Below are 15,433 nucleotides of genomic sequence, written 5' to 3'. Positions count from 1 at the left end.
AGTGGCAATGTTTAAATTGACTGAATTCTCCGTGCCCTGCTGCTAAATCATTTTAGGGTATTTTTCACACCTAGTTTCTACTGAGGTTAATTAACATACTTGGAGGGACCTGTCATTATGTCAGAAAGGCAAATTTTAATAAAACGGCACTTGCATGATTTTCTAAGAAATCTCTCCTACCACATAGGATCCAGGGAAATAAAAAGTCTCTCTAGTTCTTCCTCCCAGATATATGCTGACATACGCACACCCACACATGCACGCACTCACTTGGGCTGACACACACCCCATATTACACACATACAACATACTACACACCCATTCACATACACATTCAGTCTGCCACACACAGTCTTCTCCCTTCTCCCCATACATGGTTGCTTGTTCAAGCTGATACATACATGAACACACACACTCTTGCTCAGGCTGACACACCTACACAACATAAAAATTTCTGTAGCCAACAGTGTTCTACCCACTTTTCTAAGGGGAAAAGTACATATGCGCATGCACTTTCTCTTTCTCAGATTGACACACATAAACTCACACTGTCTCCTGCAGGCCAACACACAGACACTCGCACATGTTGAAGCTGCCATGCAGACACACACACAGCCAGTCATGTGAACATAACCACATAGACCCATTCAGATTGACACACACACACACACAGAGGGTTACACACAGAGACAGTAATGCCTACTCACACACAGTTAAGCTTTGGCTTTCTTTTCTTCCCCAGTGTTTTGTCGCTGACCTCTGACTTTTCTGCCTTTGGTTTACGTTCTCTTGATCTTTAACTTAAAGGTGGGTGACTCAGACCAATTATTTCATGTGATTACATTTGGAGTGAAATTAATTGTTCTGATACTGGCTCACTTTTATTATTTGAATGTAGTTTAACAAAACTTCATGGACTTATTCTGCTTTAATATGTGAAAGTGAAAGTCGAGAGATTATATAAATAGATAAGAAAATTGCCTTTTAATATATACTTGTTGTGTCTATAGGGTCAAATGGGAAATTGGCAAATAATAGATCATTAAATTCAAGAAACAATTCTCTATTTTGCCAAATTGTAGATCAATGTTCTTATGTCACTTTGTGCTACTTTCTGTTACTTGCTTTCATTGATTATAATAATAAACACTATGCAAAAGAACAGTGATACAATTTAGGAGACAACGAAAAGGTGGGCAGCTTGCTTGCCTTTCTGAAATCGAGAGCTTTCTGTTTGTGAATATATAAGGACAGATATTTGTCCTTCTTCCATTTTCAACAGAACATCGAAAATGCCCAGTGTTATTCACCATGAAGCTTTTACACAATGTGTAAAAGATTGGAATGCAACATTCGGGACACAGCAGATGTTTGTTTCTTGAAGAGAATCTGGAAATCATACTTCTGGGATTTTGTTACTAATGAAGAAGAAAAAGGGGAAAAAACTTCCATAAACCACACTGGCCTGTTGGTGCATATCTTTTGAAAAGTAAAATGAGATGACAGAATGGCAATTAGAGTAAAATACATTATATTCTGAACGGAATCACTAATATTTCTGAAATTTCATGTTTAAAAATGTGAGCTTTTATTTAGATATTTATTTTATTCAGTCACTTTCTTAGTCTTACTAGTTAGATAAGAAAACGTTAGGTAACTGTACCTAGGACAAACATTGAACTTCTATTTGAGGAAGCCCCCACTAGGTATAGTGTTTCTATAAATTGTCTCCCATATGGAAACCTAGGCAGAAGATCCTCCTGCTCTCTGCCCTCCTCCCAGGAAGCCTGATCAGGTAGGGCCTTAAGGTCTTCATAAGGACTTTGGTTTTTACTATAAGTGAAATATGAAGTCATTAGAGACTTGTGAGCAGAAGAGTGACATGACCTAACTTATATTTGTTTTTGAAGAATCACTCCCATTACAGTGGAGAGAAGACTCTGGGGGCATAACCGATGAGGGAGAGGGTCCCTTGGAGGCGGGGGACCAAGGCATTCCAGAGGAGAAATGACTGTGGCTTAAATTAGAATGAAAGTGGAGAGAAGTGGTTAGATCCTGGTATATTTTGAAAACAGAGTAAATAGAATTTGCAGCTCTATTTGAAGTGGGCAAAAAGAAATGGAGACCCATTGATGATTCCAAGGTTTTTAGCCTGAACAGCTTGATGAATGAAGTTTCCGTTTAGTTAAATGGGTAATTTGGGGATGAGGAGTACTTGGGGTGGGGATTGCTTCTTAGAAATTTGATGAACTTTCAAGTAGAGTAGGCAGTTCTGACTGAGTCTGAAGTTTAGGTGAGAGATTGAATCTGCAGGTGTATGTGTGTGTGAGTATGTGTGTGTTATATGTAAGTCGTCAGTGTACAAATGTATTTAAAGATAAGAGCCTGAATGAGATCATCTTGTGAATAAATGGATGTAAGAGGCATGGAGACTGAGCCTTGGAGCATTTTAACATGTATAATCAGATAGATGAAAAGGTACCAGCAAAGGCATCTAAGAAGGGTTAATAGTACAGTAGAGTGGTATCCTAGAAACAAATATATTATAATTTTCAAGAATGAAGGATTCGTAAGTGTGTACTGTAACACATAACAAATGTCAAATAGCATGAGGACTGTGAATTGACCACTGAATTTGCAAATGTGGAGGGCATTAGTGACCTGGTTAAGCACTAGACTAGTGTTGAATGAATCAAAGAATCTAAATCAATGAATCAAGCAATCAGTCAAGGTATGGCACAGACCTGTTAAAAGAATTGTTCTCTGGTAAAGAAGACAGTAACTGTATTTGGTTCCTGAGACAAAATGATTTCATGATCCTGACATGTTTGGGTAAACAGAAATACCAGTATAGTTCTTTTCCCTATTTTTAATTAACTCCTGCTCCCATTCAGTTTTCATAATCTTTATCACTCTTCTCAAGTTCTATTTCAGTCTCAGCTGATGAGCTTGCCTCATGCTTGACTTAGGTAGTAAAAGTGAACATCTCTGAGTTCAGTGAATGTTCTGCTCCCATTACCTGCATGTAAATCGATCTGTATTTGCACCTCTCCAGTACTTCCTCCTCACAGGCATCAAAGGAAAGATGTCCCTCCTAGACAAGTCTCTCTGCCTGTTCTCTTGATGTCTCTTTTCTGCAGGATCCTGGTGACATTCATTATTCCTTTCTTTTAAACCTTTGTCCTCTCCCTCTCTCTGTTGCTTCTCCCAGCTCATAGATTTGTTTGCTCATAGCTTTTCCCATTTTGAAAACACAGGCCTTTCCCCAGTTTGTATTCCCGTCTAACTAGACAAAAACGATAGAGACATATTGTGAAGTATTTTAGAAATAAGGAAATGAAGAATGAAGAAAATCATAATCACCCATGATGATCATTATGTGTTTACTCAAGTTTTTTTATATGCATTTTTACCAACTGTGATGCAACTATACATACACTTTTAAAATCTTCCTTGTATTCCGTTAAGATCAGTATTATTATTTTTTTCATGTGTTTATTTCAGCTAGTTAAGGTCATGTAATAAATTGTGTCTCAGAAATCCTCCAGCACTGGAGCTTCATATACTTTTCCAAAGGCTTGAAATACTTTAAAAGGTTTCCACATGAAAAGGCCTCCACAGCATTTATCCACACAGCCTGAGGGCACCTCAGTATCTGTACTTGGTGAAGTAGTTTTTGGAGACAAGACCAGGCCGCCGCCATTGAGGGCCTTATGGTCCACGGTCTCTATGATGTCGACCATCTCCCGCCTGTCCTCCATGGTCCAGTTAATCTTGTTGTTGCCAGTCCCCAAGACAACCATGATGTGCTTGTTCCTGGAGAAAAACATGATAGTGCATGGATCATATAACTCATACATTTTGTTGAAGTCAGGTACTTTGGTAATATCCACAAGAAAAATAACTGCAAAATATTGAACCTTCTCGATGCTGTACAAGACCTTATCCATTTTCATGCATGTGGGGTCCCGGTCATGGCCAAAGCGAACGACAGCCTTGCCATCCTTCCCTGGGAGGATGGCCTGGTCCACCTGCCAGCTGCTGTGGAGGTGCAGGAGCATGTGTGACATGCTGGCTGCTCCACAAGGCTGGGTGCCAAGGAAGGCCCTGCGTGGTGAGCACAGCCGGCCCCTCACTTCCCAACCCCTTTTGCCCGCAAGGTCCCTGAAGACCCCCAGGGCCTGCCCATAACCCCCCAGAAACACTGGGCCTGCCTCATTCACATAACTTTGTAACACTTTCCACATGCTGTTAAACAGGTTCGTAAAGAACTATTTTAAATAGCTAGAATATTCGATACTGTGGTTACGCTATGATTTCTATATTCAATATTTTACTGGATTTTTTTAAACCTACTTTCTATTTTTGATTTAAATAAAACTAAGGTGAATATCTTTGTATATAAATCTTTTACTACATTCCACATTATTTTCTAGGCTAGAGTCTGAAGGAAATTGCTGAGTCAAAGGATGTATACTGTTTTATGACTCTTGTTTGCTACTGCCAGATTGTTTTTAAAAATCATTCTGCCAATTTATATGCCTGCTGGGAAGTGTAAGAATGCCTTTCTCCTGAGATTCTTAACTTTGGAGAGATTTTTAAAGTTGCTTTATGAGACAGTCCTTGCTAATTGGACAATTTAATAAGTGTTATCTAATTTTTTAAACATTTATTTGACTACTACAGGGTGAATGTCACTTTATCATGCTTACAGTAGTCATTTATTTTTCTATTATGAATTTTCTGCTTATCCTTTACCCATCTTCCACATTCCCCAAAGACGTTTTGGTAGTTTTTTGTTGACTTGTATGATTTATCATATTATTGTTGTCAACCATTTGTCTGTCATAGTGGCTGTAATAATTTTTTCCAGTTTTCTGTGTTTTACTTTCATGCATTTATTAATTAAAAGTTTTAGGAGTCAAATGACCAATTTAAAATTAAATTGACCACAAAATTGGAAGCCCCAAAACAGAACCAAGTAAATATAATAAACTGGTATAAGTTTAAGGCATTTAATACATTGGGGACAAATGTCCAAATCTGGAGGCAAACACTGTTCGAACTCTTTCTCATATGTCACACCGAAATAAATTTCAAGTAGACTAAAGATTTAAATGTTAAAAACCCCAAAAGGCATAAGAGCATGTGAAAGAATCTAAGTAGATGTGTATATAATCATGAGTTAGTGATGATCTTTATCAGTATGTCAATAAAGGTAGAAACCAGTAAATATTTTTAAATGTGACTAATTTGAAATCTTCCACACAATAAAAATTAAAGATAAAATACAAATGACAAGCAGAAAAAAATATTTATAAAAAATATGGAAACTAGTAATTTTGTGACTATTATAGGAGAGCTCTCTTACAAGTCAATTTTTAAAATTCCAAATTGATCAGAGAATATGAAGGAATAACTTAGAAAAGAAGAAATATTAATGACTAAGAAATATTTTAAAAAATCAAACTTTACTAGCTTTCAAAGAAAGTAAAATAAATACATAGAGATAATCTTTGGAAATACACAAATGTGCTTTGTTGTTGATACTTTCTAGTACATTCAGTAAGGTCATTAGGTACTGAGCATAGTACTCAATAGTTTGTCAACCCTTTCTCCCTTCTCTCCCTCTGTGCTCCAGTGGTTGACAGTTTTTATTGTTGCCATCTTTATTTCCATGAGTACCTAATGTTTAACTCCCACTTATAAGTGAGAACATGCAATATTTGGTTTTCAGTTCGTGTGTTACTTCACTTAGATTAATGGCCTCCAGCTGCATCCATATTGTGGCAAAACACATGATTTCATTCCTTTTTTATGGCCACATAGTATTCCATGATGTATGTGTACCACATTTTTTTATCCAATCCACCACTGATGGGCACCTAATTTGAATTCCATGTCTTTGCTATTGTGAATAGTGCTGCAATGAACATGTGAGCACATCATTGTTTTTGGTAGAACAATTTCTTTTCTTTTGACTAGATACCCAGTATTGGGACTGCTGGGTTAAATAGTAGTTCTGTTTTAGGTTTTTTGAGAAACCTCCAAACTGCCTTCCACAATTGCTGAACGAATTTACATTCCCTCCAACAGTGTATAAGCATTCGCGTTTCTCTGCAACCCTGCCTGCACCTGTTGGTTTTTGACTTTTTAATAATAGCTGTTCTGATTGGTGTGACATGGTATTGTCATTGTGGTTTTAATTTGCATTTCTCTGATGATTAGTGATATTGAGCATTTTTCATAGTTTATTGGCCATCTGTATGTCTTCTTTTGAGAAATGTCTGTTCATGTCTTTTGCCCATTTTTAAATGGGTTATTTGTTTTTTGCTTGTTCAATTAAGTTCCACATAGACTGGATATTAGACATTTGTCAGATGCATAGTTTATAAATAAGTTCTTCCCTTCTGTAGGTTGTCTGTTTATTCTGTTGATAGTTTCTTTTGCTGTGCAGAAGGTCTTTATTTTAATTAGGTCCCACTTGTCAATTTTTGTGTGTGTGTGTGGCAGTTGCTTTTGAGGATTTAGTCATAAATTTTTTCCCAAGGCCAATGTCCAGAATGGTGTTTCCTAGGTTTTTTTCTAGGAGTCTTATTGTTTGAGGTCTTACACTTAAATAATCCACGTCGTGGTAATTTTTGTATATGTTAAAATGTAGGGGTCCAGTTTTATTCTTCTTCATATGGCTAGCCAGCTATCCCAGCACCATTTACTGAATAGGGAGTCCTTTTCCCATTGCTTATTTTTGTCAACTTTGTCAAAGATCAAAAGACTGTAGGTGTGCAGCTTTATTTCTGGGTTCTCTATTCAGTTACACTGACTATGTATCTGTTTTTGTACCACACTGTTTTGGTTATTACAGCCATATAGTATAGTTTGAAGTCAGGTAATGCAATATCTATGACTTTGTTCTTTTTGCTTAGGGTTGCTTTCAATATTTGGGATCTTTTTTTGTTCCATATGAATGTAATAATAGTTCTTTTTAGTTCTGTGAAAAATGATGCTGGTAGTGGGATAGAATTCATGTAGAATCTGTAGAATGTTTTGGGTGGTATGGTCATTTTAACAATATTAATTCTTCTAACCCATGATCATGGAATATTTTTCCATTTGTACCATCTCTGATTTCTTTCAGCAGTGTTTTGAAGTTATCCCTATGAAAATCTTTTAGATCCTTGGTTAGATGTATTCCTAGGTATTTTACTTTTTTGTTTGTGTGGCTATTGTAAATGAGATTGCATTCTTGATTTGGCTCTCAGCTTGAACATTATTGGTGTATTGAAATGCTACTGATTTTTGTACATTGATTTTGTCTCTGAAACTTTAACTGAAGTCATCTATCAGTTCTGGGAATCTTTTGATGGAGTCTGTAGGGTTTTCTAGGTATAAAATCATATCTTCAGTGAGGAGAGACAGTTTGACTTCTTATATTCCCATTTTCCTTCTTGAATGAAAGCTCATAGTTAATATTTATTCACTATCTTGCCATTTCCAAAAGGCCGAGGCATGTTAAAAGCCTCTATCCCACCATCTTGGAAAAGAAAACAACCAAAATTGACTTTTACACCAGTAGTTGAAAGAGAAAATTGGTTTTATTTGTGTTTACTTACAAATGTTTTATTTTAATAGAATAAAGTATTTTAATAGAATAAGATATTTTGTAGCCATTGGAAATGATGATGATGATGATGATGACAGTGTATATCCATATTTATTTACACGGAACGAGCTCCTTAATGTAGAATTTAAAAACTTTAAATTACAAGGTAACTACAGTCCCATTCATGAAATAATTTTTGTGATTTTTTTTGATATATATATCTGTGTAAATATATATAAACACATACTAAAAAAAGAATATATTCTGAAATGTAACAGTATTTTCTCTTGATAGGAAAATCAACAAACTTTCTTGTTTATTTTTATATGCATTTCAAGATTTCAGAATTTCTCACAAATTACTTTTATAATTATAAAAATGTATTTGCATTTTGAAATTGTCTGTTTTTCTTTTCTTTTTAAAGTCATTTTTCTCTATGCTTAATGTCCTTCCTTTATAAAACAGTCACTTAAAATTTTTTTTTAAAAGCTCTTCCTATCTGAAATGTATTTGATGTATAGTTTCAGATGAGATTATAAGTCCCCCTAAGAAGACAATATTCAAAATAGTTGACCAAGTATTTCAGTAACATTTATTAGATAATTACGTATTGACTCCTGATGTTCCCTTTTCAAAGATTACTGACATATATCAATCTTTCTGTTTGAAGATAATTCTGTTCCATTGGTCTGGCTGTTTTTGTGGTATTACCTCACTCTTTTCATTATTATCTCATTACATTGTATCTTAAAACTGATGAGACAAATGTTATTTTTTTCAGAATATGCTTACATATTTGTTTTTCTGGATGAATGTTAGAATCAGTGACTTAAAGTCATTTCCCCACAGTTCTTAAAGTATACTGAACAAATATAATTTTTTTTCTCGATAATTCAGGGCCATGATTCATTGTGAATCATCATAAGTACTATAGCATTTTTGTGAGTTATTTAGATACGATGGATTTTTTGCTCATGTCCCACGTGACTCATTAGGTTTTTCAAAATTTCTGTAATCAATTTGTATTCTTCCCATGTTTCTTTAATGATACTTCCAGATGTCATACTTATGTCTTTTTAAACACCTTTTGTCTGTAGTTGAATCTATGATTAAATTTTTTAGCACTATATGTAACATAAGATTCAAGGATAGAACTCTGTGCTTTGTATTTTGATTGTTCTTGGGTCTTATGTGTATATTTCTTTGGCCATGTTTCATGTAATTTAGATTGCCATTTTAATGAGTAGTTAAGTTTGGCATTACTATGTTTGCACGTGAATATGAAGAGATACAAGACAGAATAAGCTATAAAGGTAATAGAGCATAACTCAATGGCAAGAAATGCAAAGATAGAAGAGAGTTTTACTGAAACTCTTTATGAGTTCTCTTCATGAGGCAAAGTTCTTTACATGCCATACTTCTTGATCTGTCCTTCCATGTAACTGAATCTCAGATTAGATTACTTTTTTCTGAAACTTAGATGGTGTAATATAAATGAACAAAGTAAGAGGCCAGTAAATTAATACATGGATACTAAGTGATTTTTTTCTTTGACTCTGAGCTTTTATGTTTTCATATTCTAGAGGCAGTAATCATAGCTTGACAGCTATCAACCTGATTCAGAATTATTAATCCTGAATGTTTTCTCTTCTGCATAGAGGAGAAACTACCAATTCCCTATTAAATGGTAGTTAAAGAATACTTCATTTATCTATTTCACCTGTTGTTATCTGTCTGTCCTATGGCATATTTTTACAGGTTAGGACGAACACATTGCTGATATTTTCATAAACACGTTGCCACTGACTTTATTTTCCATTAATATGTGTTTTGTTGTTTTTTGCAAAGCTGTAATGTTATTGCTGTAGTAGAAACAATTTATTTTGTTAAAGCTCTAAAGGGAAGTAGGACCCATCAAAGTTAAGGGCCTAGACACAGTAACAGATGCTCCTGTAAAGCAATGTTTCTCAAAAAAGGTCTAAGTTGAAATATATGTAAATCTCCTTTTTGTCATTTATTTTTGGAATGTTCTCTGTTTTACCACACTTCATTTGTTTTTATATTTTTATTATGAAATACTTTAAATATAGAGACAAGTATACAAACTAGATTACCACCATGCACCTGCCAGCCAATTTTATTAAACCTCAACATATTTGCCTTTGTTCTTTTTTGGGGGGCCAGCACTACATTACAGCTACAGCTGAGGTTCCTGTATGCCTTTGCCTTATCCCTTTCTCTCCACAGGTAACTATAGCTTTGAATTTAGTGTGTACCATCTCCATTCTTGAGTGTGCACTTTACTTTGCATGCATGTATCATTTAAGAATTATAGGCCGGGCGCGGTGGCTCACGCCTGTAATCCAAGCACTTTGGGAGGCCAAGGAGGGCAGATTACAAGGTCAGGAGATAGAGACCATCCTGGCTAACACGGTGAAACCCCATCTCTACTAAAAATACAAAAAATTAGCCAGGCATGGCAGCGGGCGCCTGTAGTCCCAGTTGCTGGGGAGGCTGAGGCAGGAGAATGGCGTGAACCCGGGAGGCAGAGCTTGCAGTGAGCTGAGATCAGGTCACTGCACTCCAGCCTAGGAGACAGAGCGAGACTTTGTCTTAAAAAATAATAATAATAATTATATACGATATTATAAATGATATTTGTATGTTAACTTTATATAAATGGCAGCCTGCTGTATTATTATTTGTTTATTTGTTTATTTTTATTTATTTATTTTTTGAGATGGAGTCTCGCTCTGTCACCCAGGCTGGAGTGAAGTGGCACGATCTCGGCTCACTGCAAGCTCCGCCTCCCGGGTTCACTCCATTCTCCTGCTTCAGCCTCCTGAGTAGCTGGGACTTACAGGCACCCGCCACCAAGCCCGGCTAATTTTTTGTATTTTTAGTAGAGACGGGGTTTTATCTTGTTAGCCAGGATTGTCTCGATCTCCTGACCTCGTGATCCGCCCTCCTCAACCTCTCTAAGTGCTGGGATTACAGGCGTGAGCCACCGCGCCTGTTTTGTTTTTTTCTCTTTCTTTTTTTTTTGGTGGGGGGATGGAGTCTCCCTCTGTCACCCAGGCTGGAGTGCAGTGGTGAGATCTTGGCTCACTGCAACCTCTGCCCCCTGGGTTCAAGTGATTCTCTGTTCTCAGCCTCCCAAGTAGCTGGGACTACAGGCATATGCCACCACGCCTGGCTAATTTTTGTATTTTTAGTAGAGATGGGGTTTTACCATGTTGGCCAGGCTGGTCTCGAACTCCTGACCTCAGGTGATCCGCCTGCCTTGGCCTCCCAAAGTGCTGGGGTTATAGATGTGAGCCACAGCGTCCAGCCTTATTCTTTAATTTACTGTTTAATTTGACATTATAATTTTAGGATTTATCTATGATAAAGCTAGTCATTTCAACTTATTCATTTCAGCTGTTGAATAGCATTCCATTGTGTGAATATACCAAAATTATCTAGTCATTCACTTATAGACATTTATATAAATGTAAATAATATATATAGTTCTTATATATTTACCAATACAAACACAGTAGAAGTGAACATTTCTCTCCTTATTTCCTTGGCAAGTATTTTCTCAACCGTATACCTAGAAGTGAAACTGCTCTGTCATTAAGAATACATATCTTCCAAATGCCTCCTGATAGTGTTTGTACCAATTTATAAGCCATCTAGAAGTGTATGGATTGCCATTACTCTACATGTATTGTTGGATGTACTGCTCTACATGGATGTACTGCTCTAATATGGATGTATTGCTCTACATCCTCATGGTACTCATTGTTAGACTTTTAAATGTTCTGCAGTTCTGTATGTGGTGTGCAATCGAATTTTGCAGTTTTGCATTTCCCTGATTACTAGTGAGATTGAGCCTCTTTTCACGTATGATATGTTTAGAGGCAATGATAGTATTGGGTTAAGAGCTGGATGTTAAAGCCAGATAACTTGGTTTTAAATTCGGACTCTTCTGGGCGACCACCCATTTTGTGGGCTTGCCACCATTTTGTGGCTCATTGGCAAATCAGGAATAATAATCATACCTACATTGTGGGGTTTTTCTGAGTTAACATGTGAGAATGTCTTACAACTGTGTTGAGCCTTAAGTAAGATGTCGTTGTTAGAAAACATTACCAAGATGTGATAAGTGGGGTGCAAAAATGTAATGATGTAAAATATCAGGTTACATTATTGAAAGGTTAACGGCTCTAATCAGCCTTATCTGGAAAGACTGGGATGGAAAAATTCTGGGGGTTAAGGGAGCCTAGGCTTCCCTTCATGACCTCCCTGCCTCACCAACCTCTCCCTCTTCTTATTCAAAAGGTAACTTTAGCTGAGGGTCCAGGCAGAAGACAAGGAGCCAATTATGAAGCATAAAATATCCTATTATTTAAAATTGAGGGGCATGTTGTCTCATAATTTTATTATGTTATTAACTGTTCGGTTTTTCCTTATGCAAATAGCTTGTTTATCATCTTGTACATTTTGTATTGGGTTATTTGCTTTTTATTATTGATTAGAATGAGTTCTTTATATATTTTGGACATGAATCTGGATAAATTTATTTTCCCAGTTTCTGGCTTGTCTTTTAACATTGTTTACGACATTTTTTTGTCTGTTTGTTGGTACAAAATTTAAAATTTTTAGTATGGTTAAATTTAACAATCTTCCTTAATGATTTCTGCTTTTACATCAGGTTTAAGATATTTTTCCCTCTAAGCCAAGCTATTAAAGATACTCTCCCATATTTTCCTCTAAATGTTACGAAGTTTTTGTGTTTTAAAAACGAAATTCTCTCTGGAATTTTTTTTATGTCTAGCATAATAAGTTAGAGAGCTAATTGTCCAAGTACTATTTATTGTAGGGCTCCAGTGTCCTCTTTGTCTATCCATTATGTAAAATGACACTGCCTTTGTTACTGTGTCTTTATAGTAGCAGAAGGAGGAGGAACAGCAGCAGTAGCAGCTAACCCTTATATAGGTCTTACTGAATGCCAGGCACCATTCTATGTTTTTTACATATTCATTTAATCCTTAACTGGATCCTATGAAGTAGGAACGCTCATTATTTCCATTTTATAATAAGGAAACTGAGGCACAGACAAGTTAGGTAATTTGCCACATAAACCTATAGCCGGGATTCAAACCCAGGCTGTGAAGGTGAATGAAAATCCAGGCTGTCTGGCTTCAGAGTCCATATTTAAAACCACTCTATTACCCAGTCCCCTCTCCTTCTTCTTCTAAAAAAAAAAAAAAAAAAAAAAAAAAAAAAAAAAAAAATGTTGGTTAACTTTGGCCACTTTCTCTCTCTTGTTTTTATTCTCATTCTCTGTCTCTCTCTCTCTCTCTCTCCCCCCCCCCTCCACCTTCTCTCTTTCTCATCAGAAAAGGGCTCTGGTAGTATAGTAAACAGGGTGCTAAATATAGATATTAAGTCCTTTGATCATCATGTTGGGGTGACAAATCTTACCCTTTCTATAACTTCAAATCTTCGAAGAGTTAGAGGTTGCCAAAATGATAGGCTGGGAGCAACTTCAGAATTTTTCTACTTTGTTATACCTTTATTCTAGCCATTGTACATTCCATTACTTCTCCTGAGAGTAATTCTGAAAAAGTTTTTTTTTTTCCCCCTTAAGTTCATGGTTACTAGCCTTGAAACCCTCAGGAGAAGACACAGACATAAAAATAAATAATTATAATAATGTAGTTTGTTAAGTTACAGATTAGAATTATGAGAGCTTAGTCTAAGAAATACCTACCCTGTCCAGGAGTTTCATGAATGGTGTTTTGGTTTCATATTGCTATAACAACCCAAAACTTAGTGGCTTGAAACCACAATCATTATATTATGCCTTACACATCTATGGGCTAAAATCTACTGAGTATGTGATGATGTCTAGAGTTGCATTCATTTGGGACTTGGCTGGGCTGGACCATCTAAGATGTTTCATTCACATGGCTGAGGGTTGGTCCTGGCATAGGCTGGGAACTAATCTGGGGTGTTTAACCAGTACGCCTTGGTTCTCCCCATATAACCTCTCCATATGGCATGGTTTTTTCCTAGTACGGTGGCCGGGTTCCAAGAACAGAAAGTGAAGACTGAGAATTCTCTTATAGCCTAGGCTTGGGAGTTCCAGAATGTCACTTTTACCTCATTCTGTAGTCCAAGCCAGTCCCAAGGCCAGATTCAACATGAGGGAATTGAATTGCCCACCTCTTAATGAGAGGAGTGTCATGAGTATATTGAATTGGAGGAATTGTTGGAAGCCCCTCTGGAGATCACCAATCACAGAGGGCATTGCTCCAAAAGGCAATTTGTTCTGAACTTTGATGAATGAGAAGGGCTTCATTAGAAAGTACTAGGGGAAGAAGATCCAGGCAGTAGGTAAGAACAGAGGCACGAAGGAGCATAATATGTTTGAATAGGAGTTTTGTGCTGTGGAGTCACAAGGGATAGAATTGATAAGGTGTGTTCGAAGTAGTAAGAAAATAATAGCTAAAATTCGTCAAGTGCTCACTCTGTGCCCAGCACATCCTGCTCTTTGAATGATTTATTTCTTTTATCCTCATAACAATCCTGTGAAGGAGAGACTACCATTATCTCAATTTTTCTAGACAAGAAAACTGAGGTACAGATAGGTTAAATAGCTTGCACATGGTCACATACCTTGTAAGCATCAGAGTTAAATTCGAACACAGGCAATATGCCTTTAGAGTACCTTCTCCCCCACTACTCCATTCAGGCTCCTGTAGATCATGAAAACGTTTATGCCATATTATCATCTTGCCTCCCACAGACTGTGTATGTCATGTTATGGAAATCAGGCTCTGAGTAAGAAACTGGAGCAATCCCACTGGCATTCTAATTGCTGTATTCTTAACACTGGTCCAGATTTCTTAGGAGCAGTTGAGTCTCTGAGTCCCTCAGATGTTGATAGTGGCTCCATGGTTTCAGGAGGTCTAGGTCAAGTGAAGAGGTCTTCCCTCTATGTGAGTACATCTTCTGGTGATGCTGAAGGTGGTATTTGTGAGAAAGCTCAGCCCGGCAAAAATGGTAGTAGCAAAACTGACAATAAGATTCCCTTTCTGGGCATCTTTGAGTGGGCTACACAGAGAGAGGGAAGCAGTTGAAAACAAAACCCAGTGTTGGAGAGAAGCAAAGATGATGATAAACAGAGCAGGGATAAACAGACTTGTGTTGGTAACACAGTTGCCAGAGCTGCTTTGGATCCCAAATGACCTTCAATCTTGAACCCTTTTCTGTCTCTCTAAGCCTGAGCTGAGTTCTTGTTCTTGGGTGCTCTGGTTGTGTGGTGGAAACTCCTATCTTTCTTATTTCCAGATACAGGCATGTAATCAATCTCCATTATGTAGCGTAACCTGAGTGAATTTTTACCCTTATAATTGAAAGATCCCAACTAAGTTGGATGTTTAGCTCTCAGCAGATGCTGTTACTGGCTGTATTTTTTTTTAAGAAAGGGGCTGAGCCTCTTTACATCAGAATTATCTTTCTTTGATGCTTTATAGAATCTAGTCCAGGGCTTTGCACTCAGTAAATGCTACTGATATTTGCTGATTGATTGTTCTGTCCATTGGGATTTGTAGCGTTTATGTTGGTCATGGTCAAATAATGATAATGTGCAAAATATGCACAGTTTATAAATCTTATTTTTTAATATCGTGCTTCTACCTCTGAGCTGTTCCATTAATTAGACAAGAAAATTGGTCTAAACATTATGTGAGTCTTTAAAGTAATTTTATATAAACAGCTGATGTTTACATTAAGACTGTTTTTAAGGTTTAAAAACAGTTTTGTTCAAAATCAGGC

General features: G+C 36.7%; 1 protein-coding gene and 1 pseudogene across 4 annotated transcripts in view; one reads left to right on the top strand and one right to left on the bottom strand.

Annotated features, from left to right (window-relative positions):
- The window catches only part of ZNF385B (zinc finger protein 385B), a 417,130-nt gene that overhangs the window by 43,661 nt on the left and 358,036 nt on the right, over window positions 1–15,433 (top strand). The window lies entirely within an intron of this gene.
- LOC116269169 lies at window positions 3,649–4,070 on the bottom strand (annotated as a pseudogene).

The sequence above is a fragment of the Papio anubis genome, chromosome 10 (genome assembly GCF_008728515.1).
Source record: "Papio anubis isolate 15944 chromosome 10, Panubis1.0, whole genome shotgun sequence".
NCBI lineage: Eukaryota > Metazoa > Chordata > Mammalia > Primates > Cercopithecidae > Papio > Papio anubis.
Note: the sequence above shows the minus strand (reverse complement) of the source record. Positions and strands in the feature narration are given on the sequence as shown.